General features: G+C 37.4%; 1 protein-coding gene across 4 annotated transcripts in view; it reads right to left on the reverse strand.

The window, feature by feature from the left end:
• The window catches only part of LOC106671917 (ADAMTS-like protein 1), a 221,417-nt gene that overhangs the window by 78,341 nt on the left and 123,024 nt on the right, over nt 1-20,052 (reverse strand). The gene's annotated exons all lie outside the window — the stretch shown is intronic.

The following is a 20,052-nucleotide window of genomic DNA, read 5'->3' on the forward strand; positions in this document are numbered from 1 at the left end:
GAATGAAGCAGGTGGCCCCGGTAAAACCTCACTGCTTCACATCGGTCTCCTAGGATGAGACGGTACCAACTTCGTATTGGATTTAACCCTACTATCCAACCGAACGTTCCAACCTCCAAAGAATCCTCAGGCTCTCTAGTCTAAAATCCATCGAACCATTGCCAAAACTTCCTACATCTTATCCAACCTGACTATTCACACGGCCCTTCAAATTCCCTCAGAACAGCAATAAGTCGACACAAATGTCTCCTTAAAAGCCTGGAATTCCATTCCAATCCACAAGTCACTACCTACCATCCTAATTACTTGACAACCGGTCAAAATTTTCAGTATAAAACACACTCCTCATTTATTACTGTATTGAACTGTAGGGTTCAACCAAGCGTTCGAACATCAATGAAAATTGCCTTTCCAGTCCAAAATCCTTCGAAACATGGCTCAATCTACCTACTCCCTATCCACACAGACCTTCGAATACCATTTGTAATTGAAATAAGAAGACGTCGTAGCAGGCACATCCATAAAACCCTGGAATCCCATCCAAATCCATTTGACCAGACCGACCCATCCCGAACCCTTCCCGTCAATTATCTAATACGCATAAAGCTCCAATGACCTCGACGATCTCACTAGTGAGGGTTATTTTTTTAAAGCAATTAGAAAAACTAAACGTTATGCGTGTTTATTTATTTAACCTTTGAACAACAGTGAAAACTATAGAAATTTTTTTATGTATTGAAAACCCAGTTTGGCCAGTTTCTAAGGCCGTTGGATAAGGACGAAATCAATATCATACAGCGACAAATTTCTTTGCCCATAGACATAAAAAAGATGTACCAGCACAATCCGTCGAAAAAGTTAGAATACAGTTTCGAACAGTTGCAATAGCTCAAGAATTGTGGGAACTTGCAGTGCCGTTTTTTGTGGGGGGGGGGGAGTGGAAGTAGCGGACCTCATCGGCCATTAAGCATGGTCCCAACATTTAGATGTGGGGAAAAGAAATGTTATGGGCACTTCAGGTGTCTTAATGCGAAGCGATGAGAAAACTTGAATTTTTGACAAAAAGTACTTATATAATTTGGAACATTAAAGAAAATTTTTGCCGTGTTTTTTTCCTAGTTTATAAACCGAGTCAAGCGGACGTTGAACCGTAAATAAAGTCTTTTCATAAAATCGCTTAGTATCGATTCAATATTATATATATAAACTTGTTAAACCTAACAAAAATATTATAAAAGAGAAATGAATATAGGGTTTTTTCAGTTTACTTTGTGTAAGAAAATTATAGCAAATTCTCAAAGAACGAAAAAATCGTAGGGCTTCATTACGTCTTATATTTTCCTGTTTTTAATTAATTTTTTACTGGTCAATTTTAAAAAATAAACAACATGGGTTTTCATTTTAGCTTTGTATTAATCCAATTTGTTAAAAAGAGAAAATAAAAACTGATAAATTCAATAGTAAAAATGAAACGAACCCCAACGACATGAAAGAAAGTAAGTTACAATCCTCTTAGAGAAACTGAACTTGAATGAACATAATCACTTTTAATTGCTGCTTTGCTTACTTACGTTGTTTACTTTTGTGCTGATAATCACATTCTTACCAAAAATAGCATTATACCCTTCCATTATGATATGCTTAAAGTTCAGTTAATCTTTTCCCTTCGTTGATTTCATTTGATATTATTCTTATTGTTAAACATTTTTCAATGGTCAGGCATTTAAGTGCGTATGACAGTGCCAGGTTCATAACATTATTAAAGGAAGCTATCACGACGTCGCCAGGGGAGTCAATGTAAACAACTGTACAGTAGGAAGGTTTCTTCGGCGATTCAAAGAACAGGGATTGACAGTAGAACAGGGTCGAACTAGATCTATAGACCAGAGAGCCGGCGATTCATCTGTCATCAGATGCTACGAAACCAAAACAAGATAAAAAATATGATAAGACAAATCTGAAATGTTTCGATTTTTTTAGGACTGAAAATAACCTTAGGGCCCAGCACCCGGCTTTTGGATCGCTTCTTACTACAGGTAAGAAAATGGCCAGGCTTTAATTCGCCCAGGAAATGTTAATTGGACATTGGAAGATTTACAGATGAGCTGAGAGTTGGCTACAAATTTTCAGAAGGGCGTAATTTCATATGGAGACGCTCAGGAGAAAGGTAATTGACGTTCTGGAGGGGCATTTCCTTGGAATTGATTGTTGTGCGAGGAAGTTCTCTAACTTAACAGAGGTACTTACAGGACATGATCGAAGAATATGTAGTGACATTTGCCCTCCACATCGGTGAGAGATTCTTGCTAATGCTGGATATTACCAAGCCCCGGCCAATAGACCACATATTGTGGATGATTACCCGAATGAGGTTGAAATTGATTGCTTGGTGTGGACAGCTGGAAGGACAGAATTGAACCCAGTCTACCACATTTTGGACCAACTTAAGCGACGAGTACGTCGAAACCCAAGTCCTAAGATCGTAGAAGAGTTAAAAACGGCTGTTCTTGATGAATTGGAAAGAGTTCCTCAGGATTTTACCAGAAATCTTTACCAAGGAATGCAAAGACGTTTAACATTTTAAGTTTTTTTAAAAACATTTTTGTTTATTTTTGAATTTTTTTTTGTTCTTTACTTAATAAATGTTTTTTAGAATTAGGTAATAAACTTTTTCTTTTGAAATGTCTCATTTTTTCCACCAAAGCTATTCTTGGCATATGAAAACCTAAATACATTAAAATTTATGGTTATTTTGTCAACCAGTGTCTTAACTGAACATTTGCACCGCAAAAAATCAGGTGTTGCTTGCCAACATATTTTAAGCAACTCCTAAGGCACAGTAGTTGTTAAAATAAGAAATTGATTCGATACCTGAAGGAATATGGAATATATACAATTCGATACCATAGACGTATATGGTCGCATACAGGGAGCCCTTTCAGACGTAGGTAGGAAATATCCTTAATTTGGTTGAATGTATTTATTAGCGTAAATGGTTCTGTTGGAGTATCGAGTACCCACAAAGACACTATTAGTAGTTTAGGTTATTTAGTGTTATATATATTTGCAGTGTGGTAGGGGGTTATTCACTGGCATAATATCAAAACCATGACTACACAATTGTGTGAATGTTTTTATTTGCGTAAGTGGTTAAGTGTGTATGGACCCGGTCTGTGTGGAATGTCGAGAACCCACAGGTCCGTCGAACCAATTAGGTTATCTTAAGATAGTAAATTTATGATTTTTACTGTGTGTGAATGAATTTATTGGCGTGAAAGAAGGAATGCGTCAAGGTGAAAATCCCTTGCAAGGTTCCAAACAGTAGGTTTAGGCTTTACATAATTTTAACGCAGTTATATGGGGTGGGTTCTCAGCAGTATATCGAGAAGTCCTGTTACCCGCCAAACTAAGGACAGATAATCATTTAAATAGTATGAATGTGTGTTTTAATTGACTTAGGACATTTTAATCACCTGCGGAAGGGTTAAAAATTAACGACTTGTTGCGGTTTTTACTGATACGTAAATTTATCGATTTGGATAGACGTCTGCATTCATGTTATCAATATTGTGGAAGGGTCTTTGTGCTATCAATCCAAGGGTCCGGGGACCATAGTTTGGGGGGGGGGTCCGACCCTCTAAGTAACGTTCTATAATATTCAATTCACTAATTTCGTGGTCCGCTTGACCAATTAATATATTACAATTAATTAAGGATTTTAGTTGAGATAAAAAAGTCAACGGCACGAGCGGGATTCGAACCCACGATCTTCGGCTAGATACGCCGCTGTTCTACCACTTGAGCTATCGTGACCTCAATCCACTCGGACACCAACTTCCCATCTCAACCGCACCTTTTGAATTTTCCCTCCTTTTTGCCATTTTTCAAATGTCGTGTAATCGGATTGGATTCGAATCCCGCTCGTTCCATTGACTTTTTTATCTCAACTAAAAACCTTAATTAATTGTTCTATAATATTTTTGTTTGTATTTTTGTCTAAGAGTTATGCAAAGAATCTTTTTAGCTTTAATTTTTGGTTTTAAAGAAATAAAAAGAAAGAAAATAAGAAGAGGTTTTAAAGAAACAAGCCAATTACTTCACGGTTAGATCATAGTTAGCCTTGTTAAAAGAATCTTAGAACAATGTCTTTTGCTAAATTTTGAAGTAAAAACCAAGAATTAGAGTTTAAGTGAGTTTATTTAGTGCACGACCAAACCTGTAGCCAAAAATTTATTATAGTAAAATAATTTTGCCTTTTTTAAATTTGTAATTTGATGTAGTTTTTAATATATGGAGTGGAGATCACAGTAGAATATATATATTTGTTTTTTATGTTGAATATTTTCTGAGAAAAACCAGGGGTAGTATAGAACATTTTATATGCAGTTTATGTTTCCAGTAAGGTAAAATATGATATTTAGGGTCACTCATTGGGTCCGTCTTCACTCGCGGATTTGTACACCATATACATTACTTTTAAGTAACGTAACTTGATTGGCAGTTTTAGAGTTGATGATGGGTGTGGGTCTGTGAGTGGGTGAACTGAACCAACATAAGGCCAGTTGTTGGATCCGTCTTTACTCGAGGGTTTGTTGATCTCAATCATATTATCAGACCAACACCCGTCATCAACTCTTATATGATTCCCATTATATTTCGTAGTCCGATTGACCAAATTACTTCTTTAAATTAAGTAATCTTTATGTAAGGTATTGGTTGAAATGAAAAAGTCACGAGCGGGATTCGCACCACGATTTTCGGCTAAATACGCCGCTGCTCTACCACTTGAGCTATCGTGACTTCGATCCACTGGGACACCAACTTCCCACTTCAACCCACCTTTCGAATTTTCCTCTTTTTTGCCATTTTTCAAATGTGTAATCAGGATTCGATTCTCGGCGACAAATGAAATAGCCACGGAGAGCTTTAGTGAAGATATATTTCGTTTTACTTATTAAATCCATTATATTTCGTGGTCCGATTGACCTGATATGATTGATCTAATATGCTATTCATTAAGAATAATAAAAGTTTTAAACTTTTTTTCAAGGTGTCTCAGGATGATTTCGTTTTTAATGAAAAACCGTTTCAATCGTTTCCATTTTTTTGTACATTATCTGAATCTCACTTTATGTTTACCGCGGTTTAAATGGATTAAATGAAGCCGGCATGAGATTTGTTCTGGACTCAGGATAGTAGGGGAACGGAATGAGTAAGAGGTCATCGAGACCGTAGGATACGGCAGACAAAATCGATATGATATAAATGTGGATAAAAAGCCAAATACAATATTATTTCAGGACCAAGGCTCCTAAAAACCAAAACCGCATTAATTATAAATTTACAATTCGAATCCAATAAAATTTCCCAATGAAATTGACAATAGACTGCGCAAGTTTTAATGGCAGAATGTAAATTGTCAAAAATTAAAGTAACAGTATTTTCTTCTTTTTTATTTTCTTTAAAATATTTTTATAGCACGCTTGAAATTAAACATTTATATTACTGGAGAGTCCTGAGTCACAACTGCCATTTTTTTAAATTTTAAAGTGTAAGCAATTATGTTTGACAGTGAACCAGCATAAGAACTAACATTACACACACTTATGTGACAAAACACTCATACCGATTAACCCACTACGAAATGAACTGTAACCCCTGAGACAACATCGATTCCAAGAATACTTTACCCGGTCGTGGGTTCGATCCTCACCGCCGCCTCTGGACTTTTTTTCTGACGCCTAAGAGGACCGGTGTCCACAATTGAAAGAAATTGACACGGCACTCATCAATGGAAGGGGCGGGATCAGATCTCAGTGACCCTGAAGTTGGTACCAACCCCCTTCAAAAATGAGTTTCTTCGATGGATGAACACCGGCAAACCGGGGGCCCAAATTCACATTCGTGTTAGGTGTCCCCAAAAATGTAGCATAAAAAAAAACTTTCACTGACTACAGAGGACAATTTTTTTGACAGCAACACTTAGAATCCTACAATAGAAAAATCTTCTCTGAACCGGATGTTTCAAAAGGCCGAAAACCCCATAACCTTTCATAATCCTTTCGACCAATTAGTCTATTGCTTATAATGAACAAAGTATTCTTTTAATCCTAGAAAAACTTCTTCTGAAGCACGTTCTCCCCATCCTTCATTCTCCCACTCTTATTCTGGAATAATTTTTGAGTTCAGACTATCTCATTCCATTATTCAGCAGTGCCAACGGTAGATACCAAAGGAGTGCTACTTCGGTGTATTCCTAGATCTTAAACAACCTTTCGATCGGATATGGCAATGAGACCTTTCTGGAAGCTTAAGCTGCCCGGAACCTTATTTCTGACCACTAGTTTGAATTGTACGTAAGCATTTTCCTTTCTACCTGATTCTAAAATGTAACTTAACCGACAGTTTTTTCCAAATTTATCTCTGTATCAGCAGACTATGCCACAGGTGTACTCCAAGAAAGTAACTTATCACACAGTATATATTGCAGACATTCCTAAGCCTTTCTGAAACTATCCTTACTACATATGAGAATGGCACCGCCTTGCTCTGCTCTCATGACCAGTTGTTCCAGCTGTTGGAAACAAAAAAGTTTTCACCTACGAAGAATTGCTTTCATCTAAAATATAGTAGTTTACCAGTCCCACCAACTAATTTAGTCCGAAACCTTAGACTGTATATTGACAAACATACCTGGAATATACAATTGATTCTGATTTCTCGAAAGACTACAAAACGAACGACGCTTTTATATCACCATTCTGAGTCCGATTTATAACTTTGGTGTTCTACCAAGCCAAAGGCTTCCAACCTCCAAACCAATTCTTACAATTTAAAATTCAGCAAGCCATATGCTTTCTATGTTTTCAATTTTAACATTAATATTCAATATGTCCTCGAAATAGCCAAAATAGCTGCAAGTTGTTTCACCCTTTTGTAACAACCTTTCATTCCGCACCCTTCCAGATAATCCTCCCCTACGATTGAAGCGTCACTGGGCATTACGACCTCTTAAGTGAAAGTGAGAGTAATTAACGTTAATCCACGCGAGTTTCTTTATTGAGTAGGTATATTACTAGCAATTGGCGCAGGAGTAAATAAATAAATTTAAAATGCAATTTTTTATAACAATTTCGAATGTAGCCAGTCGAAAGCGGTAAATGGCCATCTGTGAAACGGAAGTTTCATCTTGTCGAAATAAATGGGAATCAGTGCCTTCACAAAGGGGGAATTAAGAACGCGGCAATGCGGTCCTATAGGAGGAATTTACACAAGGGCAACTTTGTGAGCCCCGAGGATGTACTTAATGGGCCAAAGTTGGAGACAAAGTTAGATAAGACCATGGATATATACCTCGGACAGGTTTAATAGCCATGTGTTTAGTATTTCTCTACTTCCGTTCTAGGTTTAAAGTTTATTCTAGAATTTAATTCGAATAGGTTTGTCATCGTTTGGAAATGGGGATAATTTAATATAAGTTCCCAACTTGAACAACAGAACAGTATTACTTATACTTTCGGTGGAAACATAGTTGGTAACTTTCAAATAATGGTCATGCACTTCTTGTAATTGAATGCGTCATTCCCTCCCGAAGTGGCATCAATATTCCATCGGACGTTGGAAATGACCCCCTGCTAACTAAATATAATCTAGGACAGTTCTAGAAAAATTGGAAAACAAATAAATATAAACAAGACGGATCAAAATGGAACGAGGTGGCCGAGTGGTTAGGGTCTCCGATTCGTATTTGCCACGCTAGCGGTTCTTGGTCAATTTGTATGACCACTTTGAAAGAATTTGAGATGCCCTGGATATTGGAGGACTTAGTGAAACCCCACAGTTTCAATTTTAAGGGTCAAAACATAGTTGTTGTCTTTTATTTCTTCTTTGAGGATTCCAAGTCAGTTGGTTTTTATACTTCTCATTATCTAACTAGAGTGGAAGTCGGTAGCTCCATGTTGTTGATGTTCAGTGGAGGGCAAGACTAAAAGCCAGAATTGCTGTATCATCCTCGTAGGTGGTAAGCAGTAAAGTCTTGTGTAAAGTCAGTGTTGACGGTCAAGATGGATTTCGGTTCTAGAAGTTTTCGAGGTTGTCCAAGTCTTCTTTTAAGTTGTTATCTTCTAAGATTTGTGTAGGGATTCCACGTCAGTCTATTGTCTAGGTATAGTCTTAAGTACTTGACTTGATCGGAATTTGGTATCTCTGTATTGGTGATGTGCAGTGGATTAGAGGACTGTTTTTTCTATGTGAAAGTACATTTTTCTTCATTCAGTCTTCTCCTCCACTTTGGGCACCAGGCTTTGATAAACTTAAGGTGTGTTTGGATGTTGGAAGTACAACTGCGGTATCATACGCTTAGGTGGTAATAATGATATCGGGATGTTTAAGGAAGTCAGCGGTTTAAATGGTATAAAGGATGGGACCATTTATGGTGGATTGGTCTGATATCTGAGTACTCGTTACCGATTTTTTATTGTAAGGTTGGAGTATTATTCTTCCCAAGTAGGCACTCCGTTAAGCCAGAAACACACTTACCCGATGCTACGCCATGCGACGCTACCCGATGCTACCGGACGCAAATCCAAACTCCGATTTTCCATAAGGTTGCATTACCCCCGTGCACATCTACCCGATGCTACCCGACGCAAATCCAAACTCCGATTTTCCATAAGGTTGCATTACCCCCGTGCACATCTACCCGATGCTATGCCACACTAACATACCCGACGCTCTGCGATCCCCACTGACCAGATTTTCGTCGGGTCGCATCGAGTACAGTCGAAGACAAAAGAACCGGACACTCATATTTTTATTCAAACTACATGTATTATTGTCGTTATATTAATTACAACATACTTATTTTAATATAAACCAAATTAACTGTGATTAAAAATTAATTAGTTTTTATTTAAAAAATTAATTTTAATGGTTTGGTAGAAAATTAATCAAAACACCGGAATACGATTTTTTGATATAATGAATTTAACTAACAATTTATTGTACTCGCTTCGGCGGTACATATACTAAAATTGGAACAATTTATTACACGGTTTTGCTCATAAAATTTAATTAACAATTTATTTCATAGTTTTGCTCGTAAAATTACACCATTTTGTAATGTCGGGTAGCATCAGAACAGGACACTCATATTTTTTGTAGTTTATTTCAAACTAAGTACATGTAATTTTGTCGTTATATTAATTACAACATGTTATTTTAATGTAAACCAAATTAAACGAGATCAAAAATGCATAAGTTTTTATAAACATTGTTTAATTATGATGGTTAGGAGTAACTTTATTTAAAACAATTAAGTTTAACAAACAATTTATTAGATGGTTGTGCTCATAAAATTTAACTAACAATTTATTACAAGGTTTTGCTCAAAATAGTGCATTAAGAACAAAAGATGCGTTGCGATTGTGATAGTGATTATTGTGATAAACGCTGTGGACTGTACGCGACGTGTGCTTGCGTCGGATAGATGTGCACACCCCACCAAAACGTGGCAAGGCGTCGGGTAGCATCGGGTAGCGTCGCATGGCGTAGCATCGGGTAAGTGTTTTCCTGGCTTTAGGCAGCAGAGATCGAATGGGTTACGCGGGAGGTAATGTAAAATATGGCCCGTACTTCAACAGATAGTAGAGTTAGTTCTATCTTGATGGTCAATACAGGTATACAGGCCAGAGAACAAGTACAGGCCCGACTAAATAAATTGCCATTCGTATACTGTAGCACTGGTGCCCATCAAAGACGCGCCGAAATACGAATTCAGGGAAACAAGGAAGGGCCCAAATTCTTCAGACTCACGTAATAATTATCAAGGGATAAAGTCGCTAGAGGAAAGATCAACAAATCTTCTCAACAAGGTCACTCGTCCTAAAAGTACGGGAAAATAAATCGGCCCGGCTGATATGGCTCCAGCCAAATTTTTGTACTGCCCAGCCCTGAGGTACAGCAGAGAAGAAATATGTACAGGGGTTAGGCGATGAAACGTCGCGCTACAACCAATCTGTAGCATATACACGCTCAATAGAACAATGAAATGCTGCAACTATTATATCTTTATTTCTGTCAATCAGCGTGCACCAGATCCTGTCTGCAAAGACGGGGAAGGGTTGTATGGCCATCTGTACCACGGGGTGACAGAAATGTTCCAGAATCCGGCCCTCTGTCACATTGGGAACGGATTCGTGGTGGCTTGTGGTGACGCCCCTGGCGGGAACTTAGACAGAGGCTGTCTTCTACCTGGGACCTTTCGTGAAGCTTGCGCATGGCCAATGTATTATCCCCGGTCCTCACGGGAAACGTTGCGACCGGACGACAGCATGTAAGCGTTGAGGACGTCATGATCATGCTACAGTCCCTCGAATGCGTGAGTAAGCGACTGGAAAAGGGTAGTGGTATCGGCGGTTTCCGACGAGTATGCTTTGCATTGTTGTGCGTATGACCGGCGTGGTACCCTTGGGGAAGCGAAGGATCGGACCACCTAGGCTAGACCTATGGCGTCCCTCGATTACGTGCAGCAGGTGTAGGCTGAGCTTGATAAGAGACCTTTGTCCGTAGGCAGTACTCATCTAGGGGGTGGGTAGCAATCCCACTTTTTAATCCGAAACCGCTGTCGGGGCGTTCCCGAAAGTTTCTACGCTGGAGGAGCCTCTACACTCAGAGAGATAGAGTCGCCTTCTCTATCTAGGGAGTACGCGAGGGGGGGACGGGCTGATGTATTTCGGCCCGTTAGCCCCTCGCGTGCGGCGTACGACCCGACGCACAATGCGGGCCCGACCATTCGGAGTGGACAAGCGGAGAGCGTGGCTACTGACCCTTAGGGGCCGGGACACCACTACACCAATGCTGCGGCGGTAACACTTTTCCGTCGTATGCAGAAGTGCGTCAGCTCTCATCTTGAGAATCAAAACGTCCGATAAGGCCGTATAGGCTAGGTGCGGACGTTAAAGATCCTCTTGTCTTGTTGACGATGAGTAAATCGGGAACGCATGTCAATCAGCGTGATGTGAATTAAATATTTAGTGAATGGATAAAACGTAGGCAATGTATATGTATTAATGCTAATCTTAAATCGATGTGGTACTAGTGTGAAAAGGTAAACTAGATCTACATGGAATGGTTAAAGACTTGACAAGAAAACGCTCCGCAGTAGGACTTATAATGAAATGCGAGCTTATTCCTGTGAACTGCCAATCTGAACACCAACGGTTGAACAGTGTTACAGTGTAAAGAGATTAAGAACTGACATATCTCGAGCACAAAATAAGCACTCATGGTCATATGCCAGAAATAAAGTGACGTAACTTAGAAGAGGTTCCTTCGTAACAAAAACCTCTTTAGGTCGGAAGCTTATGATCTACGGACGACCAGACTGTGGGACACTATATTTCTAGTACTGACGTGTGGCTGCGAGAGTTGAAGGATGGATCGGAAAACAGCACTGAAATTGTAGGTTAAAGGTATGAAGCGGTATATGCTAGGCATAATTAGGAAAGACAAAAGAAGGAACGTTTGAGCAAGGAAGCAGACTGCTATCTGGAATATAATCGCCACAGTAGCAAAAATAACGTGGAATCGGGCAGACTATGAGAGATGCCGTGTGCTGGTGTAAAAGAAAGTCTGAATAGAAGAGAGACTGCAAAAGAAGCAGATGCCCACACAACAAATAGAAAATGAAGAGCGTGGAGAACCTGGATGTGAAGAATGGAAAAGGATGTACGAAGTATGATACATAGAATAGAGAAGTATGCAAGTATTGTTGTTAAATTTTAATAAAAAAATCTATGAAAAAATTGTCCCAATGTTAAGAAAATTAATTCAAATTTAGGGAATCCCGATAAGCCTCATCGTTTATATAGCACATTTATACAAATAAATTTTTTTTATAAGCTTAAATAGAGAAAACTAAAATAAAAATTCGTTCTTTGTTTTATATATGTATCAGCATATTACTCTACTGGACGATAAATTTTTATAAGGGAAGTTTTTATCCCACAGCAAAGGGTTATCTGATAATCCTTCAAGGATCGATTTAATAAATGAAATTAGGGTGAAACAAGAGAGAAAAATGCAATTCAATGTAAATGAAATTTCAATTTCTGTCCTTTTCGCAATTCATAAACTGTTGAACTCTGGGCAAAAGGTTATTAAAAACAAATAACGTAAAAAAGGTTTTCCCGCTGGGATGCGATATGTATGTGAATTAATGAAGGGGTGAAAAGCCGTCTGTCTTAATTTTAAACAATTTTTTGACCCACAAACCTTAAACTAACACATTGTCCTCGGTGGCTGGGCCTAGAAGGGAAAAGTTCACACTTACCAGGTTCCACATAGGTAATACCAAGATCACGGACATCTTCTAAAGTGGGTGCCCGTTGACCTTATCACGGTAGAGATTACAGTATCGCACTGCAAAGAACTAAGGCAAATGTGCAAAGATAGAAATATGACATCCGGAATGACTGCAGATGGCACAAATTGCTGTTCCAATATCTCAGGGCTACAAATATTTTTAATTGTATATAGATCTTTGTACCTTCATGTATGTGATATATGTTATTCATTTGTGTTAATGGAGGGGGTTATCCCCCAATTACATCGAAGAATATCGAGTACTCTTGGTAGTGTGAATATTTATGGTGTGTGTATGTAATTTATTAGCGTGAATGGCACGGTTTATCCCTAATTACCCCGACGAATATCGAGTGCTATGGGGTAGTGTGAATGCTAATCTGAATATTGTTTTTTCTTATATACGTGTTTCTTTGTATTAGTGCTATTTTATCCATTATTGACAAGGCCCTGACGTACAGAGTGGCTAGCAATAAGATAAAGAAAAGGGAGAGTTGGTTACCGTTTTATCATAAAACATCGTAACTTGGCTGAGAAGCAGTAAAAGAAATTACTAGGTTTAAAACGCGAGAAACATAAGAAAAGACATGCAAAAGTAAAAAAAGAGGGCTGGCGATGACCAATGTAGTTTGCCGGCTCTAAAACTACCTAAAAAAATGTCTTCTCTGACAATTTCCCATTGTATTAGTCCCAGGAGTGATTAGAGACTATATAAAAAGCATAGTAAAAATAAGCGACTTCATTAAAAAAAAAATATATATGCCAGGAATTTGTGGCATCCATTTCATCTGATTGCATTCCAGACTTAGACACATACCAGACGAAGAACTCTTCGGCTTCAGATGCTTTCCCGCGCTTTTGAATTTCGATTCGACAATTACAAAGACGACACAACGATCGAACAAATGAATCGTTCCATTAACCGCATTATGTCCTGTTGATTCAAGACCGCTGACTGGACACTGGAGACCCCTGGGCCATATGTATAGACTCAGAGTAGCAGAAACAAGCTTGAGCAGATATTTCCAGGACAGCAGAACATATCCTCTCTCTTGGTATGAAGGAATATCTTATGTAGGATAAGATTCTTACTTGGGAGAGGATAAGCCAAGTTCGGACAGATAAACAAGTAAGTTCTTGACAAAGCTTTGCAATCTGATAAAAAGCATTTAGCTTTATTGAAGAGCCCTAGGGATAATAATGCAATCCTGTTCGCAGTGCATAAAAGTGGTAAAAAGACTCATTTTACTTTTTAAATTTTGCTTGACTGTTTTCTTGATTCTTCTGATTCTTTACATCTTTGGCAAAAGCAAACTTCTCTTCCTTTTGGGATGTTCTCAGAGGGCCATTGTTTTACCTCTCAAGAAAAATTGTCCTCTTTTGGTACGAAGGGCTATGCAAGCTGGGATTTGTACTTATGGGAGAGGAAAAGTCTGAAGGAAACACACGGGAGCGGTTAACAAAGCTTTGAGATCTAGTGAGAAGCTTTAAGTTTAACGAGGATGTAGAGAGAATGATGGAGAGTGCACAATAGACCAAAATGGGCACGGTGCGCTCTCGTATGGAGGGCGACTGCTAGTTAACTACAACTAGGGTTAGGCATTTGTTAGTTTAGGTTAGAGGTTATAGTTAGATATGAGTTAGCTTAGGTGGGGTTAGATTTCATATCCATGATCCAATGTACTTTCCTTGAAGCGGACAAAATATTATTTACAAAAGAGTTTTTATCTACGAAAAGAACGAAAATTATCAAGACACACAACGCTCAATATACCCAGAACAATGTGTAAAATAAAACACTTTGTAATCCCCCCGGGCAACCCGAGTAATACTGCTTGTGCATAATAAAAGCGACAAATGAATATGCAAGTGTAACGGACAGTGAGAATCGTATATCGACAGACGTTGATGTTCGACTGTTTAGTTACTTCTATAGAAAAAAATTGGTTTTGTTGAAATCCGTTGTCAGAGTGACCTAGTTTGCTCCCCTTTTACATTGGGGAATCGAATGTTCACCCGGACTCTAAACAAAGCTTTTCGAACCCCCTAGAATCTGCCGTCGTCTGTCCGAAAGAAAATACTGTTTCTTTCTTCTCGCGCTGGGAAATCCTCTTGTAAACCGACCTTTGCTATTACGGCCGAGTTTAATAACACTCGAAACACAAGGCTTCCATCAAATTTGGTAAGAATCAATAACAGTGCCCCCACTCTGGCTCTCATAAATGATGTTCTGATACATCAAATTAGGTAACACCCCTCACCCTCTCGCATCCCCCATTCACTCCGGTTTGTGCAACATCTAACTCCTACTCCATGACCCGATTCAATAATAAACGGAATAATGACTCGTATAAGGGAAATTGAACCCATTTGTCAATTGATGTACCACTGATGATATTGTTTTTTTTTAACCTATTCATATCCAGGTTTCGATGGTGACTAGTTCAACAAATATACTTTGCTTACAATAGAGCACTCCGTTTTCCTGACACACATTTCGATTCGTTCTTAGGTTTTAAGAAAATAAAGAAAGCACCGTTCTCAAATAACATTGGTCTTCCGCCACACAGATAAAAACTACATTATACTTTCATTATTTTGACATCCGACCGGAAAGAAACGTTTCCCCGTATTTCCTATTCAGGGTTTTTCAAGGAGCAGTGCTGCTTTTTATGCCATTTCTTCTTCATCTATTAATTCTTTTGTTAAATTTAATTTGTTTATTTTATTTATTTTTTATTTGTTGGCTATACTTTACATATTACAAATATGAGCAGAGTACGTTTTTTTGACATGGTCATAGAAAAGTCCACCTCCAGAGCACGTAATATTTTTTGGAGTTATTAGGCAAGTAGCTCCTCTGTTCATGCTAATAAATCACATTCCCTCACCAGACTTATTCAAACTGATCCACGCACTCGATATTCCTCGGGGCTATTAGGGAAGAAGTAACTTCATTCACGCTAATAAATCACACACACACACACACACACACACACACCGACTTCATTCTTACTGTCCCAGATTATTCGGTATTCTTCCGTGCCAAATGATCAAAAAATCCTCTGCATTCACGATAATAAAATACATTCACACTTGTCTAGAGAACTCGTGGTGATTTGGGCAAAAGCCGGTGCATTCACGCTAATAAATTACATTCAGACTGTTCTAGAGTACTTGATAATCCTCGGTGTCGTTGGTGATTAAGCCCGACTAATAAATAACTTTCCTGCAGGCTACAAATTCATCAAACTACTTTTATCAATTCAATGATTTACTGTGCACACAATTATTAAGAACTATAAACCCACGAGCTTAGAAAATTATTGAATATTCTTGGCACATTCTTGATGAGAATGAGAAAAAGAAACTCTTCTGAATTAAATGGTAAAATATAATCTTGTTGTATTTTATCTTATTGTTTTATAATAAATTATTTATTATTACAACTGGTTGGTAGTTTGCTTCCAGTTCTTTTGTATTTTTAGTAAACACGGGTTCATCCAGACGTATTGTATTGTTATTAAAATGTGAATTAGTGAAACCCCTTAGCTGTTTATTTTTCTCGATATTTCTATTGATTTTATTCCCCCGTATTTGAAATAGTATAAAATATTGTTCTTTCCGGTAGGTAAATAGATTTTTTAAATGTCCACTTAGGAAATTGGTGAAAAAAATCCAATTGAATCTTGATCGATAACATAAGTACCTCTTTAACAGCATTATCGTGGAGAAACTTGGATGAGAAAGTTTCGTGAGCTTCCAACTGCCCCCAAACTGTTACTCCGAACATAGTTTTTAAACTGAGAGGCAAAAAAGTGGCCAGACTCTTTTTATTTTTGGTTTTTAAAGTAAAAATTTGCATCAATACAATTTTTATTTTTGTTGTTTACTGGATATTTTTAAAGAAAAATATAAGATAAAGCTAAATAAAAAATATCAAGTAAAAAATTAAACTGAGTAAAACAATTTTACCAAAAATGTTTCTGTATTGTATTTTTCTCTAGTTATCGGGTTGTCCGGAAAATAATGCAGGATTTTAAGTTTTCATTAAAAAAAATCTATATAAAATATTCTGTTTACGTTTACAGGATTACTCATTTGTATGAATGTCAACACTTATTAATCCTCTTCCAAATGATATTGTTTGTTTANTCTGTATTTTTCTCAAGTTACTTAGTAGACATACATGCCGACTGACTGATACTCAGTACGAATTTAATACTCTGTATTTTTTCAAGTTTTTTTAGTAGACATACTGATTGCCAATCCGCACTAATTTCTTAATATGCATTTTTATCAAGTTACTCAATAGGCGTACTGGCATACTGACTGATAGTAAGAATTTAATACTCCGTATTTTTCTCAAGTTATGCAGTAAGTATCTTATATTCTACTCTTACGTTTCATCCGTTTTTGCGTATTATCTATTCCGATGTTAATGTTATTTAAAGTTAATATTTACAGATTTTTACATTAAGAAAACAACACGAATTGCGCTGATTTATTTTTTATTAGTTGTACATATGAATTTTTTTAAGGTTTAATTTTCATGCTTACAAGGCGAATATCATAGGCGAGGCTATTAAACCTTTAAAAACAAAGATTTAACTGATAACAGTTTTAATGTCTTCAAACGACAACAGGTTTTCGTGTCTTACAGTCGTTACAGCCAATGCTCTAACATGCCTAATTTTGTTTACAACTCATAATCGTAACGTTTAACAGAATTAATGTGAAATGTCGAGGAATAATTGTTTAATAGAGCGTCGGCATGGTATCATTACAGCTTAATAACTGATGTTGATTATTAACAAAATTGAAATTAATCGAAATAATTGAAATAAATCGAGGTTTGACGTTAGCTTTTTTCATTCAGGACAAAACAAGACGTTCACTGTGGTATCTACGTTATTCTTAGTTCTTAAGTACTATTTGTATATAAAAAAGAGACTGAAGATTGTGCGTAAAAAATAAAAAGGCATCCTCTATGTCACGAACTTCGGTCAATGTAAAGACTATCGTTTAAACATTTTTCCAACGATTACATAAGCCCTGAAGGTGCGGTTGGGACGATCCAGGGCGTCTTGGTGGCGATATTTGAGAGCAAATGTGCCTTCTAATCCTCTAACAAGCACCTGCATTAGAACAAGTGGATTAGAAGTTTAACACACTTCTGTAAACCGACATTTACAAGACATTGGAATGGTTTCTCAGGTGGTGCATAAGCCAATGTAAATTCTCGTCTCAGGAGGCCACAAAATGTGCAAAGTTCATATAAAAAATCCCACTGATTTCAACTTACAAGAATCGTCATGAAAAATGTATGCTTATTAAAAGTGAAAGGTTTGGGCAATATTTGGACAGCCGAAGCAACCTTGTTTCTGGGACGACTATAAATATATTAAAACAACCACTTGTACCGATTGATTAACCTAGTAGTGATAAAAACAGTTTTTAATATATAAACAAATTTTTATCTAATAATTAATTACTATTAGATGTCATGACAATAAGGAAAACGTGCAGTTGTTTAGCCTTCCTATATCCAACGTTTACAGTACACCACTGAACTACCCATAAAAAAGACTGAAATACGTTAGGACAAAAGAACCAAAACGTAGTAAGCTGACAAACAAAAACAGCCTGACAAACAAGAAGTACAAAAAAATAAAGAATACTATCAAGACAAAAATGCAGGCCTTTGAAACATACGATGTACATACATATTACATATACATTTATAATAGCGTTTATAGGCTTAATTAAATACTTAAATGACGACTAATTACCGGCTGGAATTAGTTTAACACAGTTTCTAGGAGGAAGTTTTTTTTTGGGGGGGGGGAAATTAAACAAAACTTTTAAGGCACACTTAATTTTAAGACATGTTTGCGATTTACAACATATAATTTATAACAAAGTTCATAATCAAAATGACAATTTGAGAATGTTATGATATTAATTAATGCATCAACGTTCATTTTATAAAGAAAAAAAAGCTCCTCCAGATTTTATGAAACGCAAAAGATTAAGCAAGCGCATCGCGCGATATCGCACTGAATATCTCGCGACTTTAAACAGTTGGCGCACTGTAACATCCAAACACAATGACAGCTCCATTTTCGCATCAAGCGATATGGCACGACATCGCTCTGCTCAGCTCGCAGTGTAAACCAGTCGTGCTTTGCTTCATGCAAAGTCAAGGACAGTTCCTTTCGTCGCGATTTCTACTTTCTAATCACGCGATATGGCACGATATCGCTCTGTTCAGCCTGCAGTGTAAACATGTGGCACGTTGATCCATGCAAAGTCAATGACGTTTCTTCGCGGTTGCTACTTCTACAAACCCGACATGGCATCGAATCGATATAAACGAGCACTGTTTCGATTAGCGTAATATTAAGCTCATAATACTCAAAATTAACGAAACGACAAATGATTTTTCGAATCTGTTACTTATTACTGTACAAAATTGTTGGAAAAAAATTTGTATTCGAGGACTAGAAAAAAACACATATAATAAAATAAAGAATAGGTCGATGTTCATTAAACCGCGTGTTAAAAAATTATTATTATTGTGTCTCTCTTGCTAGTCGACTTCATTTAAAAATTAGTCAATTTTCGATGCAAATATGTTTACGTTTCAATCTGCTTATCATATATGAAAAAACGCAACGATCTGAATATCCATAACAATTTATATGACAGATCGGACTCACATTGTTTACCCTTCATGAAGAAAGGCCCGCATGAAGAAGAATTATCCGCCCCGAAGCGCGCAAATTGGCAAACATCATCGACGGTTGACGTCCATGTATGCAATAACAACAGAAGCCAAAGGGTATACAGAGGACAGGAGATGCGCACCTTGCCGCAGTATACCCTTAACCCCTTCTCCCAATGCAGTTCTGAGGTGGTGTTATGATCCAATGAGGGTATTTACCCCCGAAGACCGCACCTTCCTAAACATATTGATTGAAAGATCGCAGATGCACGTTGAGGATTTCTTCATCTCACGCCTCGACCTATTGCGAAAATATGGTTGTTTAAAAAACAAAATATATATATTCGACAAAGTTTGTATGTAATAATGTTAACTGTGCTAAAACTCAAAGACACGTGTGTAAAGAAATGTTACACAGTTGTTTATAGGGCGATTATAATTATTGTACATGTGTAAAAGTTAGAAAATAGGTGACTTGTATTACAGTACTTTAACTATTAACCTTTCCTGGTTTAGAATAGCTCGATTTTCCTGCAATGGTAACCTTTGACCTGTAAAAGAGGTCAAGGCAATTGTTATTTTAGGAATGCTTTATGCTCCAAGCAGTTGGCCCGAGATACAATAAACCAACGCTTACCCTTCCTGCTTCAACGGCATAATTTGTCCCTATTATAAATAAGATAAGTTCGCCGAGAGTTGTTCGCCTGGATTAAATTCACAGAATTGTTAGAGCTTTTTCAAGCCCGTTTATAAAAATCTGGGCCAGTGAAATACAACAGGCTTATAAGACGGGTTCTCTTTAACAACCGAGCGATACGTATAAAGTTATACATTTTTAAACTATGCCCAAGCACGTTAAAGGTCGACCATTCGTTTCCATTACTCTTATAAAAAAAGGGTCGACCCTATGGAATTAAGTTCACTCTACAAGCCCGACCTTAATCCGATTCTCTTGTAAACAA

The sequence above is a fragment of the Cimex lectularius genome, unplaced genomic scaffold, assembly GCF_000648675.2.
Source record: "Cimex lectularius strain Harlan isolate CLEC.00 unplaced genomic scaffold, Clec_2.1 scaffold4, whole genome shotgun sequence".
Lineage (NCBI taxonomy): Eukaryota > Metazoa > Arthropoda > Insecta > Hemiptera > Cimicidae > Cimex > Cimex lectularius.